The sequence below is a fragment of the Lepidothrix coronata genome, unplaced genomic scaffold, assembly GCF_001604755.1.
Source record: "Lepidothrix coronata isolate B3197 unplaced genomic scaffold, Lepidothrix_coronata-1.0 Scaffold31, whole genome shotgun sequence".
Lineage (NCBI taxonomy): Eukaryota > Metazoa > Chordata > Aves > Passeriformes > Pipridae > Lepidothrix > Lepidothrix coronata.
In genome coordinates, this window is record NW_016690211.1 from 6,245,971 (window position 1) to 6,265,548 (window position 19,578).

The 19,578-nt window shown below is 41.8% G+C and overlaps 1 protein-coding gene across 8 annotated transcripts in view; it reads left to right on the forward strand.

Annotated features, from left to right (window-relative positions):
* The window catches only part of GPBP1 (GC-rich promoter binding protein 1), a 45,880-nt gene that overhangs the window by 3,586 nt on the left and 22,716 nt on the right, over positions 1–19,578 (forward strand). The window contains exon 1 of one of the 8 annotated variants that reach the window (XM_017811110.1): positions 15,855–15,865. The exons of the other annotated variants lie outside the window; for them this stretch is intronic. The gene's annotated coding sequence lies outside the window, so the exon portion shown is untranslated. Of the gene's footprint in view, positions 1–15,854; positions 15,866–19,578 lie in introns of those variants that run through there. 8 annotated transcript variants of the gene reach the window in all.

The following is a 19,578-nucleotide window of genomic DNA, read 5'->3' on the forward strand; positions in this document are numbered from 1 at the left end:
TCAGAGGGCTCACCAAAAAATCGCAAAGTTTTGTTAGGAAATTATACATTTGGCTTTGAAACTGGTATGTTAGCCCTACTGTATAAGCACTGTATAAGCACATGGCAGTGGGGTTTGGATAAAGGGTGAAAGACAAAGGAAGAGGTGAACCCAAGAGAGGGCAACAGAGAGAAAGAAAAAGCGATCATGAGCTCTGCATGGCCCCTTCTGCAGTCACATCCCATTCTTTTGGGAGTGTTAGTACCAACAATCCTTTGTCTGTTTTATAGCAACAATCGTTGGTTGGCTCAACAGCCACACAGCTGTTGGTGTTTGGGACATACACACTACCCCTTCTGGGATCCTACAAAAGTGTATTTTATTTGTGTGCATAAGTGTTCTAAAAGGATTCAGGCATGTTTTATAACAGTGCTCTGTATCCTAAACAAAATTCATACACGGGTGAGGCCTATTGAGGAGAAAATGCCAAGCCTGCTGGCCAACTTTAATTTCTTCTCCAGGTTTTTATTTTTTAAGTGCTGACAGTCTGTTGAGTGGTTTGCAGATGACTATGAAGATAAGGTTCTTGCCCCCAAGAGCTTATACTTAAAGCCTTGATGTAAACATAGTTTTTGTAGAGGAATAACTGTCAGCAGTTTATGTCTTTTACTGATGTGTTTATTTTGGTAGAATCGTAAAATGAGTACATTTGTTTTGGCCAGTTCTTAAGAATGGTGTAGGTTGCTCTGCTGTGTGAAAAAACCGTTGGTGGGAACTTTTGAAAATAAGCACCCTTTAATATTGCACCAAAGCTGAAGTGGAATTACAGCTGTAAAATGATAAAGGCAAATTGTGCAGATATTTAGCTTTGCACAAGTTAATGTACTCTCTGTGCCTTTTCCCCCCCTCCATTCTAATGTGGTTATTGTGTTTAAAATGTGTGGATAAAACAGTGCAATGGTGACAGTGCATCAATAACTTCCGAGGAAGTTCCTTTTACTTATGTTTTTAGTAGTAGGAGTAAATTCTGTCCTGCTAGGTGGAGGAGAGAACAGGAGAAATATTTGGAGACCTTATTATAAATAAACGTGATTGAGAATTGACCTGTGTTTTGTTTTGGTTTTTGTTACTCTGTGTTTGAGCAGTAATTACTACATAGCAACTGATGATGATGCCCTATGTGGTGCTATCAACTCTTACACAGTCACCTCCTTTCATATTTTGGGTAAATGTAGTCAGGGAAACATCTGATATAGAGAATTGTTTCTCTGCTTTATATGCTCAGGATATGGCAGAACTTCTGCCTTTTTCTACTTCTGCTTCTTCAGATCCTTGTGAAGACTCCAAATTGGAAAATAATTCCTCATTATGTAATGTATGCTGACTGGGACAGTGATGTTACTGAACTCACACTTCAGCTTTTGGAGTTTGAACCTTGCAAAAGGGCAAGAGATTAGCGTTTCTCAAACTTTCTGCTTGATGATCAGTACCATTTAGCAGAACCATTAGACACTAAAGTGTGTAGAATTTCAAGCAGAAGAAACCTGGTTATGGTTTACCTTCAAATATGAAGTTATTTCATGTTATGAAATAATGTTGGGTTTTTTTTTTAATTACTCTACATTTTGGTACAGTGCCAGAAGAAACACTTTTTTTGGATAAGAAATCTTGATAATGTTATTTAAAGAACTTACTAACTTTGATTGTTGTGACATCTATATTTGACCCACAGAAGTGATATAATGCCTGTTGCTTGTGAACTGTGTGTATATGTAGAAAAGGTGATCATATGATAAAGCGCAGTGGTTGGGATGTCTAGAATACCAGTGTCCGCCCCAGGTCTGCTGACATTCTCGATCCTTATGTAGAACAAAGGGCTTGGGCCCTGAGTACAAATGAAGGTGGATTTTCATTTTTCTCTTTTGTCTGTTTGTTTGTTCTTTGCTAAGTCTCTGTAAAGCTAGATGTTAGGACTGTGGCTGTACTAGAGAATGTGCTGGCTTTGAATGGTTAAAAAACTGACCATTGCAATTTGTACATTTCTCATGCCTAGGCACCTCCTAAGACTTTTGGAAGTCGTCAGATTTGACAGAAGACCTTGTTCTTTTCTCAGTGTTCTACAGGAAGCTTTAGTTGCTATATTTCTTTTTAAAACATGAGGCAAGAAGATAAATTACAAATTGTATGGATATCTTTTGTTCTTCCAGCTTGTTCAGTGATAGAATACTCATCAGGTCAGTGCTGTGTTGGATGGTGGGGACAGCATAACTAAAGCTAGAGGTTTTGTCTGGCTCTGCAGTAGCATGGTTGAAAAAGAAGAGGTTTCAGCTGAACTATTTTAGAACTTTAAATGTCTCCTGACCCAATGGGAGAGACCTTTAAAGGTTCTGATCTCTTTTATTGAAGGTGTGAGTCTTTGACAATAAATTTTAGAGGACCAAAAAACCTGAGAGAATTGCTGTATGCAAACTTAACCTTTTTGAAAGATGACTTTACATTGAAACGTAGCTGGGGGTGACATGAACGTTTTAGCCTTCAGAGCATTAAAAGCGTGATCGCAAAGATGTAAACTTATTTTGTTGTTGTGGCTGTTCATTTACATGGAGAAAAAAGAAAGAAAGAATCTTTAGTTGAAGTAGTCATGCTTTTGCAGCAATTTGTGATCGGTAGAAATGCCTCCAGTTTCAAAAACTCGTAAAGCTTGTGTAACAGTTTGAATATTATTTTCTGTTTTATTAACATGCAAATTCTGGATAGCAAAATAACTTAAAATTAGCTTATTTTGCTTTGTTAGAACTACATGAATTGCAGAGTAGTAAGGAAGATATCTAATAAAATGTGTCTTTAAAAGGGGAATGAAAATTGAGACAGGGTTTGAACAAAAGTATTGTTTAGCGCATACACTTGGCAACTTCAAATTAGTGCTACTCTTGACTAGAGATAACAGAAAAGGAGAATCTGTTATCATAGGAAGTGATAACAGTGGTGCAAACCACTTAAGGAAGGGGTTTTTTTTGACAGAAGGTGTGTTTTGTGGCAGAAGAAAAAAACTTTTGATGGAATGGGTTATTTTGAAGGCCTGCTTAGGCCTCCAGAAAAGTGCTGAATATTTCTGTATGTGAAGAGTGTGTAGTCTGATGGTTGGGACTTGTGCACATAGTTTCTTTGCCTAATTCAGACCAACACTTAGAAGTTTTTCTGTGGCTCATGCTAAGTAGCTGAAGTAAACATTTGAAGCTGACCCATGATGTGAGGACTGAAGGGAGAGTTTACTCTGTAGCTTGATTATTCTAGAATTGCTCTGTCTTAGTGAGAACTTTGCCTATGATGATGCTTCTTCAGAAAAAAGAAATGACTGTGGCAAATGCCTTTATCTTTTTGTTGTGATGAAATGCAGTACAGTTGGTGTTTGGCATATCTTTGATAGTAAACATTCAGTTTTAATCCTAGAAAACTGTGTGCCTCTTTTCTCTTCTTGTTAGATGGTCAGTCTTTTCTAAGGCGTCATACAGACTGACTTGTTGGACCTTCTGAAATTCAGATATATGCTTCGTTTGCCTTCTGATGAAATAAGAACTTCATACACTTGCTGGAGCTCATTACCAAGAAAGCAAAGCAGCCCAGCAGTAGCGACAAACTTGAGACACTGAATGTAACCTTTCTCCTCCTCTCATGACACTATAGTATACTTTAATTCTGATGGTTTACAATCTTCTTTTGCCACATTTATAAAAATTATACTAAAAATTATGATGACAAGATGAGGGTGGGTTGTCAAATGAGTGTGTAGTTAAGGTTCCTACATGTAGTTTATGTGCTGTACTTAATGTTATATATACTTAATGTAATAATAATCTGTGAGGCATTAGGTAAAAGATCATAGGAATGTGCCACTTACGTATGTGTACGTGATAATTTTAGACTTCCCTGAAAGATATGAATGTGCATATATCTGTGTGCTTTTAACATTTATTCTGTTCATGGTTTTCTCTGTGCAAATCAATAGACTGAACTTCTAAACTGGTCTTCAGGGAGCATCAGGAAATTTAAATTTGTGTCTCCCTTCTAACTTTGTGAATTTGTGGTCTGAAGCTTTCTTTTCTTCCCTGTTACTAAATTTGCTATTCCATTCACAAGCTTCAAGCATGCCTAGCTAGTTGAGTTCATATTGCCTTTTATTTTAATGGTCTTCTGACAATCTCTGAAATACTCAAGTGCCATGGAAACCGTTTCCTGTAAAATGATATAGACTCTCCACAGAGAATGAGAGTATAGAAGCTGAAAATACAGAACTGTTTTTCCTTGTCTTTTGATGATGAATTTGACTGTCAGGTTTTTTTTTTTCCCCAATGTTTAGCATTAGTTTAAAATCTGTTTTTCCTACAATATTTTGGTCAGCTCTATTTATCAGGATGTAGTTAGTAATATGGCCAAAAGCACAGAAACTTCTAGTAAATCAAGTTTTTAAAGTGTGTAAGTTTTTTGACTATTTTACTATTATACTGCTTAGTCTTGTCCTTATTATAGTGATGTCACTATTTTATCTGTTTCTTCATGCTAGAATATTATGAAAAAAAAAGCTGTTTATTACAAAGTGTTACTAAATATGTCTCATCAACAGTAATGAAACCTGTCTTAAATATTGGAGACACCTTTCTGAGCTAGGGAAGTATTTGTATTTTATACACTTCAGGAGACCTCTCTGGAGTTGGATCTGTTCAGTACTAGTGAGACTGTCTTTGCCCTCTGAATACTGGTTAGACAAGTTAACATGCCCTTAAAATTGTGTAGGGTCAGTCTCTGATCTCACATCCTTGTCATCTTTAGTTCTGCTGTGCTTTTTTCTTCGCTCTCAGTGTAGAAGGATCAGGTTAGAGATCGCTTAAATGAAGTAACTTCTAAGTCCATAGGCCTTGACAGGATGCTTTTGTGAGTACAGAGGGATCTGGCTGATGTCATTGCAAGGTTATTCCTCATTATCTTTGAGAAGTGTCATGGTCACTGGAAGGTGTTCTTGAGTATGACAAGAGAGCAAATGTTAATCCTGTCATGAGGAAGGGTAAGAAGGAGAATCTAGGGAACCACAGGCCAGTCAGCCTCACTTCAGTTCATGGGAAGGTTGTACAACAGCTGATCCTGGAAACTTGTTTCCAAACACCTGAAGGACAGGAAGGTGAGTGGGAGCAGTCACGATGGCTTTATGATGGGGAAATCACACTTAACCAAGCTAATAGCCTTCTACGTGAGGTGACTGGCTTGGTAGGTGAACAGAAAGCAACGGATGGTGTTTATCTTGACTCCAGTAACGATTTTGACGTTGTCTTCCATGATATCATCATAGAGAAGCTGACAAGTATGTGTAGAGAAGTGAGGTGTATCCAAAACTGGCTGAATGGTGAGGCCCAGCTCGTCAGGGCTGTGATCAGGGCACACAGATCATTTGGAAGCATCTCTTTCTGTGCACCCCAGGGTTCGGTGCTGGCGCCCCTACTATGGAACATCTTCATTGAAGTCCTGCACGTTGGGGTGGAGTTTACCCCTAGCAAGTTTGCAGATCATAAAAAAGGGGAAGAACTGGATGATACACACACACTTGATGTTTGTGCTGCTGTGCAGAGGAACCTGGACAGGTTGGAGAACTGGACTGAGGATCCTCATGAAGAAAAGGGAAAATGCAAAGTCCTGTGTTGGGAGAACAGAGATCGTGTATGAACAATTTCCTTTGCATTTCTGTAGGCCTTGCCTTGGCATGGCTGGGTACAGACAGTAAAAGAACTGCATAGCTAATATGGCTTTAGCCTTTGAAGTTAGAACAAAGAAGGCTCCCTGCCAAGGTTAAGGTGGAATTTCAAGAGGGTGAACATGTGCCCTCAGCTCAAATAGACACCCGTTGTGGTCCAATTAGCAGTGGACAACAAAGTATGTTGCTCTTATGTATCCAATGCTGTGTGAAGAAGAGTCACGCGTCCGGGTGTAGCAGCAGTATATAATAAGTATTCTTCTTGTAATAAACTGACCTTTTACTGACCAAATTGGCCTGTGAGCAATCTGTTCCATGCCCCTGCACCGATAGTCCTGTCTCTGGTGAGTAGTAGCTGCATATGCCAGCTGCAGAGAAGAAACTGGGGGTCCTCTTGGAAAGCAAGCCAACCATGAGTCAGCAAACCATCCTCATGTTGAAACCAACATCTCCTGGCACCACGTTAGGAAAAGTGTTGCCAGCAGGTGGAGGGGAGTTCAGTTTGCTCCTCTACAGCCCTGGTGAGGCCTCATGTGGAGGACTGTCACAGTACAGGCTGTGTAACACTGCTATAGGCTCCCTGATAAAAAAAAGATGTGACTTAGTGGAGTGAGTTCAGAGAAGGACCACAAAAGTGATAAAGGGACAGGAGTATCCTTCCTTTAGGCAGAGGTTGATTCTTGAACTTCTAGGGAAGTACAAGATGATCATTAGTCTTTCAGAAATATCTCTGGATGCTATATTTTAATTTTTCAGAAGGTACTTTCAAAATTTAAAATCAGTAAGCTATTAAACTCATGTTTCTCCTGTAGAATTGTGTGAAGGTGAAAATGATGATGGAGACTTTATTTTTGTAAATGCTACAGACTGTTAGGACAAGAGTAAGAAAGGTTGCCCTCAGAAGGATGTTGCAAGGTAGCTTTGTTACAAGGTGATGCTTAAAGTTCATAGCCCTGTTTGTCATGAATTAAAGAGCTGCATTGTTGAGAGTTTCCTTCTATAATTTGTGAAGGGTGTGGACTTGGGGAAAAAAAAAAGGTAGGGTTACATGTTTTTACAGTTGATCCTTAGGGGTTGTGAAATTGTTACAGTGTTTATAGTTAAGTATATTAAAAATATCATGGTAAATATATTTCTTCTGTTTAGAGCTACTTAAACTGAATAATGAAAATCTCAAAAAAATCACAGCAGTTAAATGTGAGTGCATATTGTTTTATCTTCCATGATCCTTTCAGGATTCTATTTTAATAATTAGGCCTATTTTTTCTTTTTTGACCTGTTTATAGAAAAAACATGGAACTGAAATTGCAAATGCTTTGATTGCATCTGCTTGCTCTGCTCTCTGCCCTTCCAGTATTCCAGAAGATGATTCCTTTTGCCTCTCTGTGTGTGGGCTCTCATGTCCACTGACACAGACAGTGCAGAGATTGCCTTGAGCTCAGTTCTCATGGGAGTCACTTTTTTAACTCCTGAAGAGTATTGTGCCCTTCCAGAGATGCTGTATGGCTATTTTTAGTGTTGTGTAAATAGAGAGAGAGAGAAGATTTTTAATGCTGTAGAGATTTGATGAATGTGGTTAAAGGTAGTAGAAATTCTAGGGGAAGGATCATCTTTATAAGAGAGCGGGAGTGATCAGGTGAATTACATTTGTGTAACCAGTTTATTCCAGATCTCAGTAGCCTTTGTTTTTATGACATGTTTAAGGCCAGATTAAAGACTTTAGTAAAGGAATTTGCTATTATTCCACTGTTAGTAGGAGCAGCACAGAAAACATGATATAAATTTCTACTATATGAAAATAGTCTGGTTATATTGTAATTGCTGCAGAACTTGAGCTAGAGACTTTCTTATTTTATTATTTTTATCATTATTTATTTTGATTTTATTATATTTTTTGTTTGCTTAATATTAATTTTAATTTTATTTATTTTAAAGTTTTGTCTGGGCTAATTTTATAGGTGCCTGGCATGGGGGAAAAAAAGTCTAGGGTCTTTCTTTGTGCCTTATCCTTTTGCTTCCTAACTTTTGACAGCGCAGCTGCTTCCTGGTGTAGTGCTGAAGCTGAGTTATTAAATGCACACTTCTCTGTCTGTAGTGACTCTGCAGTTGCCCTGTCTGTAATGAGTCTGGTATGTGACTGCAATGTATTCCATTTTTGATGTGCTACGCCGAGATACAAGCTGGAGTAACACGTTTGCTGGGGTTCTGCTTTGTGCTTAGCTTGTAGTGGTCTCAGGCTTCACTAGTGGTTGGAAAGTACTGCTACGTACAGCTAGTCTGCTGATATGGTGAAATTGCTCCACAGTGAAGGAGGGTGAAATCTGTAAATGATTGTGGTGGCAGCAGTCCCTAATTTAGCATTATGGAGTGAGAATGAGAAAGCATTTTTTTCTCTTTCCCCCCCTTCTCTCTCGGTAAACACAGGACAGGAAAAAAGAAGGGGATTAAAAAAATTAATTTTTACTGCAAGAAATTACACAAACTTTATTAAAATGTGACAAACTGTGTTTGTTAAAGCTGAGGTGTATTCCATAACACTGTTCTGGATAGTTTGTTCATGAGGATCTTCTTAATCTGTTGTATTTCATTCCTCTTTTTAGTGTGAGAATTGCATGGAGGTTTTAGCTTACAAGCAAGTTTTGCAAATGAAACTTAAATGTTAGTAATTTTGGCTGTTCCACTTTTTGTCCTAGCAGTAGTAAGTTAAACATTGCAGATAAGGTGAAATTTGTAATATTAAGATGAAGCTTGAAGAAGCACTTTGTTAAGGTAATCTGAAAGTAAGTTAGTGTGAACGTTCATGAATACAACACTGTTCTGCTTTTGTAGCATATTGAATTCGGGACGCCGTGCGGCGGCCGTGGGGGTGCCCTCCCCCCGGAAGCCGTGCGGCGGCCGCGGGGGCATCCTCCCCTGGAAGCCGCACTGTGGCCCGGGGGTGCCCCCCCCATGGAAGCCGTGTGGCCCAGGGCTGGCCCTGGGCCCTGGGCCTGCATGGGGCCGCCCCTCCCCCCCGGCAGGGAAAGAAGAGAGGGAGCTTCGCCAGTGTGGCTTTGCGCCCTCCTGAGAGAGGAGAGTGGAAGCCTCGGAGCACACAGAGGTTTGCTGGTCTGGTTTGGGGGAGGGGGAGGGGAAGGGTACTGGGTGGGCCGTGGGGGTCCTCGGACTGGAGGGTGGGCGGGCGGGGCAGCCCTGCATGAAGTGTCGCAGGTAAGCGGTGCGTGGGAAGATATGAGGTAACACAGTGAGGGGAGGATAAGGTCAGAGTGGATAATGGTTTCCTCTGGGGGTTGGGGGTCTCGGCCAGGCTGGGGCCTTGAGAGGTACTCAAGCCCTAGGTGGGTATGGAGGCCGGAATGGTTTTGTTCATTTGTTTGCTTTTGGCTCACCTGTGGCTACTGCCCAGGTTCGGTATGGTCTGGATATATTTGTTACATCCTGAAAGGGTGGTCAGGACAAAGGGTTGTTCCTGGGTATTTCCTTGGGATTGAATATAGATAGGTGGCAGAAAAGTGGGAAGTGTAAGACTTGCCCTAGTCGTTTTAATAGTAAAAATGTAGCCTGTGTAATCCTGTGTGGTTGTGAGCTATGCTGGTGATGGTACGTGCCTTTGGTAGGGTCGCCCATGCCAGACAGGTCAAAACCGTAGGGTCAGATACAATATATCCTCGGGCAGGATAAGCTTGTTAGCTTTCTGGCAGTCATCCTAGGAGAAGGACAACTCTAATCCCAAACCGGGGCAGATGGAGCTCACTTAGCCCTGTAAGGCCATCCATCTAAGAGAAGGACACTCTAATCAAACCTACGTCCTGAGGACCTCACTGCCACTGTCCAAGCTCACTCGGCCCTGGCAGATGAACCTTAAGATTAAAGGGTGGGTCCAGTTCTGTGCATGCTGTGTCTCACCTAAAAAATCCATTGCGCAGGCTTGAAGGCTTTACCCACATTCACAAAGCCCTGTAGTGACGGGTGAGGGTCAAACGTCAGGTGAAAGGTGCACTGGAAGCCGCAGACCCAACCCTGCATGCAGGTGGTTCAGGATATTGGTCATTTGAGACTGACCGGAGATGACAGTCTCTTGGGGCAGCACCCTGAATGACCAAGCAGCCTTTTTCAAGGACAGCACTGCTTGCTCCACTCGGAGAGGGGCCTGGAAAAGGTGGCCTAAACAAAGCTCATCTCCCCCTTCACCCGGTTGGTTAACCGCGGCCAATGGGCATCTTCTACTAAGGTGGTCACACTAAGATCAAGAGGCAAAGGCATACACCTGCCTCCAAAGGTGAAACCAAACTGACTCTAGCATGCTGGAACATCAGAACCATGCTTGACTCTGCGAATGGTGGATGCCCTGAGCGTTGCTCTGCCCTAATCGCCCACAAACTATCACGTCTCAACATTGACATTGCTGCTCTCAGTGAAGTTCATCTCCACAAGGAAGGCAGCCTTAGAGGACACAGTGCCGGTTACACACTCTTTTGGTCAGGTAAACCCAGAACCAAAAGGCATCTTTCAGGAGTTGGCTTCAGATAAAAAACTCTATTGTTCCTAAACTCGAAAATCTGCCGACAGGTCATTCTGACCGCATTATCTCCCTACACCTTCCACTACACAACAAACAACATGTTGTCCTCTTTAGTATATATGCCCCAACTCTCCAAGCTGACCCTGCCGAAAAAGATAAATTTTACACTGACCTGCACCTCCTTACCCAGAAGATTCCTGCAGATGATAAGATCATTATCCTTGGTGATTTCAATGCCAGAGTAGGAAAGAACTTTGAAGCCTGGAAAGGAGTATTAGGCAAGCATGGTGTTGGAAACTGTAACAATAATGGTCACCTTCTGCTAGAATTCTGTGCAGAGCAACAGCTCACCATCACTAACACTATCTTTCAACAGAAAAACAGTCTGAAGACAACCTGGATGCATCCTAGATCTAAGCACTGGCATCTCATTGATTATGTCCTGGTGCGACAGAGAGATTGTTCGCATTGTCCATCACACCTGCATGATTCCTAGTGCAGAATGCCAAACAGACCATCGACTTGTGCACTGCAAACTTAACTTCAATCTCAAGTTCAAACCCAAAAGGGGCAGTATCCCAAGGAGAAGACTCCAAGTTAACAATCTCCAATCAGCCACAGTGAGAGAGATTCCAGGCAAATCTTCAAACTAGGCTCGAAAACCATTCCATAGATTCTATAGATCCCTCCCTTGAAACACTTTGGCACCATATTAAAAACAGCATCCTGCAGTCCTCTGAAGAATCCTTAGGGTTCTCCTTCAAGAAGAACAAGGACTGGTTTGATGAAAACAATCAAGAGATCCAGGAATTGTTGAAGAAGAAGAGAACCGCTCATCAAGCACACCTTGCGCAGCCATCTTGTCATGTAAGAAAAGCTGCCTTTCCTCTTGCATGCAGCAAGCTCCAACAGAAATTCCATGATGTCCAGAACAAGTGGTGGATCGATCTAGCTGAAAAAACTCAATTATGCTCAGATATGGGTGATCACAGAGGATTCTATGAGGCCCTGAAAACAGCATACGGGCCTACATACCAGGTCCAAAGCCCTCTACTCAGTGCTGATGGTCAAATGCTTCTAACAGATAAAACCTCCATTCTGAATCGATGCTCTGAACACTTTCAGACTCTTTTCAGTACAAGCCATGTAGTTCGAGACTTAGCAATTCAGTCCATCTCACAACAACCAGTAAAGAATGAATTGGATATTACCCTCACTTTGGGAGAAACCCTCAAGGCCATACAGCAGGTGAAAATTGGCAAGGCAGCTGGAGTTGATGGAGTTCCACCCGAAGTCTGGAAACATGGGGGCCTTGCACTTCATGCTAAATTTCACGAGTTTGTGGTGTGCTGTTGGGAACTAGGCAAACTAGCATCAGACCTTCATGATGCAGTCATCATCACTTTGTATAAGAAGAAAGAAATCAGACTGTTCAAATTACTGTGGTATTACTCTGCTCTCCATTGCAGGCAAAATCCTGGCAAGAATACTTTTGAACAGATTAATACCCTCTTATAGCAGAAGGAATTCTACCTGAAAGCCAGTGCGGTTTCAGAGCCAACAGGAGCACCACAGACACGGTATTCGTTCTCAGACAACTGCAAGAGAAGTGTCGGGAACAGAACAAAGGTCTCTATGTAACCTTTGTTGATCTCACCAAGACTTTCGATACTGTGAGCAGAAAAGGTCTGTGGCAGATTTTGGAACGTTTAGGCTGTCCCCCCAAGTTCCTCAAAATGATCATCTCACTTCATGAGGATCAGCATGGCCAAATCAGAGATGGCAATGCACTTTCTGAGCCTTTTCTAATTACCAGTGGCGTGAAACAAGGCTGCGTTCTTGCACCAACTCTATTCACAATATTTTTCAGCATGATGCTCCAAAAGGTCACTGCAGACTTCGATGATCAGGATGGTATCTACATTTGATACCGTACTGATGGAAGCCTATTCAACCTCAGGCAACTGAAGGCCCACACCAAGACCTTAAACCATCTTGTCCGGGAGCTGCTTTATGCTGATGATGCCGCCCTTGTTGCCCACACAGAAGCAGCTCTGCAGCGTTTAACATCCTGCTTTGCAGACGCTGCTGAGCTTTTTGGGCTGGAAGTCAGTTTAAAGAAAACAGAAGTTCTCTATCACCCAGCACCTCAGGAAGTCTTCCTTCATCCCCATATCACCATTGGCCAATCAGAGCTCAGATCAGTCCAGCAGTTTAATTACCTAGGTAGCCTCATCTCCTCGGGTGGTAAGATTGGTGGGGAGATAGACAACAGGTTAGCAAAGGCATATAGTGCCTTCGGAAAACTCCATAAAGGAGTTTGGCGAAATAAACACTTGAAGAAAAGTACAAAGATCAGTGTTTACAGAGCCATAGTGTTATCTACTCTTTTATATGGATCTGAATCATGGGTCATCTACCACCACCACCTGCAACTCTTAGAACGCTTCCATCAACGCTGTCTCCGAACAATCCTAAACATCCACTGGTCAGATGATGTGACCAATACATCTGTTCTAGAGCAAGCAGCAGTCACAAGTATTGAGGCCATGTTGCTGAGAACACAGCTGCGTTGGGTAGGACACATCTCAAGGATGAAAGATCATCGCCTCCCTAAGATCCTGCTTTATGGTGAACTTGCCACTGGCTGCTGCAAGAGAGGAGCCCCGAAGAGAAGATACAAGGACTCCCTGAAACAACATCTCAGCCTTGGCCATATTGATCATCATAACTGGTCTGCTCTGGCATCAAATTGGGAGGTCTGGAGACATACTATCTATAATGCTGCTGCTTCCTTTGAGAAAGCATGCAGGATCACTCTCGAGGAGAAAAGACAACGCAGAAAGAATCGTGGCCTGCAGAATTTACCATCTAAGGAGTCTTTCTGCTGTGCCTTTTGCAGTCGGACATGTCTATCTCGTATTGACCTTATCAGCCACCAGCTTGTAACAAATGTGGATAGAGCCTTTCCCAAATCTTCGTTCGCAAAGCCCAGCCATGATGATGATGAGCATATTGAATTCTGTCTGTGTTATTGCAAGAAAAAGAAGAGGTTGACTTATACTTTGGTTGTAGTGGTGTTCTTCATGTTTAAAAAGTTTGTTTTTTAAACGGTATATTGATTTCAAGTAGCAAGGGAGAGAGGGGAAGTAATTGCTGAGGAGACAGTATTCTTACGTGAAGATGGGGAAAAAGTGGATTAACTATTACAGTGTTATCCTTCTGTACATGCATCATCTGACACATTAAACTTTTTACTTACAATTATTAGTGTCTGACTTAGCGTAATAGAAATTGACAGGTTCAGATGTTTGTCTCTAGTCTTGAAGTTGTTTCAAAATCTTGTTCTGATCTTCAGAACATGTGTTCAGCCTCAATCTGCTATGTTTGATATCTTCTTGTGATTCCGATGGTGTTTCGGATTAAGATATGTCCTTTCTTGATGAAATTTACTCCTTAAGATATCCATAACCACTGCTTAAATATATCTCGTGTCCTCGTTTTGTGAGGCAAAGCAAGCCAAGTAATTTCCTTAGACTTGTCTTTTCCCTGATCGCCGAAATAGTTCATCGTTGCACAAAGAAATTTCTTTTTTCAAAAGAAATCTTTAATTTCTGTGCTGTTACTCAAAGTGTGATTTCACTTGTATCTCTTTCTATGGTGAAAGAAAAATGTAGCAGTGAAGGGAAAATTGACTTTACTGTTTAATATTTGATTTTTTTGTTTGATTTGGTAAGCATGAGCTAAACTAATGATAGTTGCTTTAGTTTCATTTTTCTTGTTTTGCAGGGTTTGGGGATTGACTCTGGGTATTGTTTCTTAGCCTTTTCACAGAAGTCTTGACTCCTGATCCATGCAGTGGTCTGTAATACCCTTTTCTTACCATGTTACTTCCTTTTCTAAAAGAGAGGCAATATATTAAATTCTCCAAAATGCTCTTCAGTTAACACAAATTTGTTTAGAAAATAGTGTTTCCTGCTGCTTTACAACTGATGAGAAATAGTTTCTATCACCTTATCAACTCAACCATGAAAAGCCCTATCCCAAAATTTTTTTGTGTGTTGGTCAAGCATATTTGGTGCAGTGTTCTTATCTCAGCTGCAGATGTGGCTCCAAGTAGATGACTGAGTAATATTTATGACAAATCTCTTCACTGTACATCACCTAGAACGAGCTGTTCATTATTCTTTGACAGTCACAACCTTATTATTGAAGATCATACTTCACAAAACTACAGAATTAAATTTTATTTAATTGAAAATTGGATTAATTTTTTCATGTTACCTGAAACAGAATGCTTTACAGACTTCTTTCAGATCTGCCCTTCCAAGATGTATGTCCTAGTTAGAACAGCTGGGACCAGTTCATCACTGTATGGGTGTAACCCAAAACTGTGTATTCTATAGCCTTCCATGCCATTTCCCAGAAACTGGTATCAACAGACCATTTACACCCTCTGCCCATAGAGCCTGACTCCTCAGGCTATAAACTGGGTGTTAAGAGGCCTGTGAGATAGGAGGGTGCTCTTGTCCTCACACCCATTGTGGAACTCCCCGCCCTGAGGGAGGTACTGGGCATTCCTGCCTGAACTGGAGGATATATAATCTTGGAGTTTTGGGATTTTTTTAACCACTCATGGGATCCAGGGGAAGACTGCAGATCACCGCTCTCAACCAGACTGCAGCCACCACTTTTCAACCAGACTGCAATCACCACTCTTGACCAGACTGCAACAGCACTCTCACCAACGGGTTTTTTCCCCTCTCCTTTTACTTTGGACTCAGGGGTCCCAACGAACACCACTCTGTTCATGCCCCAGGGTGCTGGGTTATACATTTGGGTTTTGTGGGTTAAAACCAACTGTTTGTCTGTATAATCGTATTTATTGTATTATTTTATTAAATTGTTATTCTGATTTATAATCTCTTCTTTGAGTTGAGTTCATTTCCCCTGCTGGTTTACCTTTAAACAGCACAATGTAAAACTTAAGAACAAGATTTTTTCCTTTACTGTAAACTATTTTATTATCCATAACAAAGGAACACATGAATGTTACCTAACTTTATGGGCTAAGACTTTTTTTACTGAAGTCAGTACACAGTACTTGAATTGGGTATTGCTGATGGTGTTGCTGAGATGAGACAGTATTTTGATCAGCCTGATTAAAGACATTTGAGTGTTAATAGTATGAGGGTAGCAGTATTTCAGTATCTTTTTCTTACCTTGCTAGAACTGTGCAGCTCTGCTGCAGTTGCACACAAGCTGAGCCCAGTTTGGTTAAAGAATGGCAGATTTGTGCTCATAGGGATTGGTGGCTGAAACATTCTGTGATAAGTTTTGGGCCTACTCTTCTGTTACTGAGAGAGTTTCTGAAAGCACTGGAATTGTGTTCGAGTCTGTGGTGTTTGTCTCAGTTTACTTCTGATAGCTCTATTAATGCTGGGACTGCAGCAGCTGCTTTGTGTTACTGAACAGAAATTGTATATTGTGTGGTGTGCACGTAAGAAAACTTTCTAGCAGACATATGGGTTCTTCATGTCAGTATAATTAAAGCAGTGTCATACTCTGCTAACTTTCATTCTGTTCACATACTTTAAATATTGTTGTTTTCATTTAATTTAAAAGTAGCCTTGGACTTCTTCAGGGCAGATTTTGGCCTACTCAGAAGACTGGTTCAGAGGGTACCTTGGGAAACAGCCCTTGAAAACAAAGGGGTCCAGGAGGGGTGAACATAGTCACCAAAGATGAGGAAAAGGCTGAGGTATTTAACACCTTCTTTGCCTCAGTTTTCAACAGTAAGACAGGTTATCCTCAGGACAACTGGCTTCTGGAGCTGGTAGACAGAGACAGGAAGCCAAATAGCCCCCCTGTAATCCAGGAAGAAACACTTAGCGACCTGCTGCACCATCTGGATCCTCACAAGTCTATGAGACCAGATGGGATCCACCCGAGGGTGATGAGGGAGCTGGTGGAAGAGCTCACCAAGCCACTCTCCATCATTTAGCAACAGTCCTGGCTCACTGGGGAGGTCCCAAATGATTGGAAATTGGCAGATGTCATGCTGATCCACAAAATGGGCTGCAAGGAGGACTTGGGAAACTACAGGCCTATCAGCCTGACCTCAGTGCCTGACTGAGTTATAGAGCAGATCATCCTAAGTGCAATCACACAGCACCTACAGGAGGACAGGGGATCAGACCCAGCCAACATGGGTTTAGGAAGGGCAGGTCCTGTCTGACCAACCTGATCTCCTTTTATGAGCAGGTGACCCGCCTAAGAGAGAAGGCTGTGGATGTGGTCTGTCTGAACTTCAGCAAAGCCTTTGACACCGTCTCCCACAGCATGCTACTGGAAAAGCTGGCAGCCCATGGCTTGGACAGGGGCACTCTGTGCTGGGTTAGGAACTGGCTGGAGGGCCGGGCCCAGAGAGTGGTGGTGAACGGGGCTGCATCCAGTTGGCAGCCGGTCACTAGTGGTGTCCCCCAGGGATCAGTGTTGGGCCCAGTTCTGTTTAATATCTTCACTGAAGATCTGGATGAGGGGATCAAGTGTACCATTAGCAAATTTGCAGATGACACTAAGTTGGGGGGGAGTGTTGATCTGCTGGAAGGCAGGAGGGCTCTTCAGAGGGACCTGGACAAGCTGGAGAGATGGTCTGATTCCAACAGGATGAGATTCAATAAGGCCAAGTGCCACTTTGGCCACAACAACCCCATGCAGTGCTACAGACTCGGGAACAGAGTGGCTGGAGAGCAGCCAGACAGAGAGGGAGCTGGGAGTTTGGATTGACAGGAAGCTGAACATGAGCCAGCAGTGTGCCCAGGTGGCCAAGATGGCCAATGGCATCCTGGCCTGTGTCAGGAACAGTGTGGCCAGCAGGACCAGGGAAGTGATTCTTGCCCTGTACTCAGCACTGGTGAGGCCACACCTGGAGTACTGTGTCCAGCTCTGGGCCCCTCAGTTCAGGAAGGATATTGAGGTGCTGGAGCAGGTCCAGAGAAGAGCAGCAAGGCTGGTGAAGGGACTCGAGCACAAGTCCTATGAGGAGAGGCTGAGGGAGCTGGGGTTGTTTATCCTGGAGAAGAGGAGGCACAGGGGAGACCTCAGCACTCTCTACAGATCCCTGAAAGGAGGTTGTAGCCAGGTGGGGGTTGGTCTCTTCTCCCAGTCAACCAGCAGTAGGACAACAGGGCATGATCTTAAGCTGTGCCAGGGGAGGTTTGGGTTGATATTAGGAAGAAATTTTTTACGGAGGGAGTAATCAGGCATTGGAATGGGCTGCCCAGGGAGGGGGTGGATTCACTGTCCCTGGAGGTTTTTAAGACGAGACTGGATGTGGCACTTAGTGCCATGGTCTAATAACCACAGTGGTGTTGGATCAAGGTTGGACTTGATGATCTTGGAGATCTTTTCCAACCTGGTTGATTCTATGATTCTTCAAGGCAGGGGTGTTTTTTGGAAGTAATCTGCTGATCAGTGTTAACCATGTGCCTTAGTGTCTCCCCAGTCTTTGTAAAGGGAGCTGTTGTTTGATGTCTAGCTGGAAATATGTTATCAAGCAAATTGCTTAAGAAGTCCCTTCAGTATTTTTATTAATAACTTCAGTCATGAAATAAAGTGTACATTTATTAAATTTGTTGATAATATGAATCTTAATAAAGGTTGCAAGTGCTTTGGAGGACACAAAATGCAGATATGTCTCTGATTTCTTGGGGTAGCTGAAGTAACGGGCCTGAATAACAGGAAAAAAACCCTGGCTCAGAATTGGTAGAAGGAACTTCTCCAGAGTTCAAATGTGTTGCACAATAATTTGCTAGACTCGGTTGTTGGTCCAACTTAAGTTGGAAAGCAAGCAAGGAACACACTAGTGTGGGCAACTAAGCTGATCATGAGGGGTTTAAGCATAGTAAATCCTGTATGTGGGAGCAGAGCTACCTGACTTCCAATTCTTAAAGTTGGTGATCTGTTTACCATTTATCAAAAATTCTTTCCTTAGAAGGAAAAGTATTCAAGAGCTATCAGAGATGTGTCTGATCATCTAAACAGAGATCATGCTTCTAATGAAACTGGTTTTTATTAAAAGACATTCTAGGATGAACTTGTTAACAACATCAGAAAACATCTGTAAGAGTTGTTAATGAAGCTGGTAAAATATGGAACTGTCAACTTTAAGCTGTGTAGGCTATGTACTCTAGAGAAGTTGTAAGAAAATAACTATTCCTGACCTGCTGTTTGTTATTTAATTACTCCTGGGGTGTTTGTGCCTTTTTAGAGTTAGAAAGATTTAATAATGAAAGTACTCTGTGTTCCCATGTCTAATTGCCAGACCAATCATATGTACAATTAGATGAAAGAAAGTGTTTTCTTGACTTTGGTGTGGAGGTTAGTATTCACAGGAGTTGTTTTTCTTGTTAGTCTGTAAATCTGTGAATTTGGTCAGGTAATGTTCTAGAAAAACATTTGTGCTTTTGTTCTTGAGGTTCTTTTATTAAAACTATTTGGAAGAATTAGTTCTAGGAGAGTTTTTCTTCTATGGGCTTATTGAAATTTACAGATATTCTGCTGCTGATTTTGTGCTCTGAGTGTGAGTTTTGGCCCAGGCCTCTGTCCTTACCTTTTCATTATATTGCTTTTTAGGAAAAGGATTGACTTCTCTGACAGAGCAGCACTATCAAAAACTTTTCTAGAGCTTTTTTAGCTGAAAATGTGAGGAAGACTTTGATCTGCTTCTAGAATAATTGTTGCATGAAGACATAGACACCCAGTGTCAGTGAGCTGTGGGAAAAGCTTGTCTAAAAACACCTTTCCAGTCCTTGGATGCTTGGTGATCACCAAATCTTTCCTGAATCCTTGTTTTTTTGTGCAAAGGGTAAAAGATAGGGATGTTAGTGAGTTAATAATGAATGTTTCTCATGACAGTTGCATCAGTAGTGTTAGGAAGCTTGACTAGTTTCCTAAAAAGAGTAAGATCAGTCTGTTAAGAAATCAGATTTTTAGGGCATTTGTTGTCCTGTACCTCATAGCTGAGGCACCAGTAACTTGGTAGTACTTTGTGGAATCTTTGTTATGTTTTTAATTGGTATAAATCTAATCTTACTCATTGCTTTTTGGACTGTAAGTGCCTTGGTCTGAAGATTTCGTTGTTTTTGTGCTGATCTTTCAGTATTGATGCCTGTCTTGATCCTCTCTAAAGATTTCCCGATTCTTGTACTTGGAGGATAAGAACTGTATCTGAGGGAAGGAGAAGAAAATTTTTTCTTCCTGGCATTTGCTCAGATTTGTTAATTGCTTCATCTGTTTTCTATACTATTGCTGAGTAGGATATATCAGTAAAAGT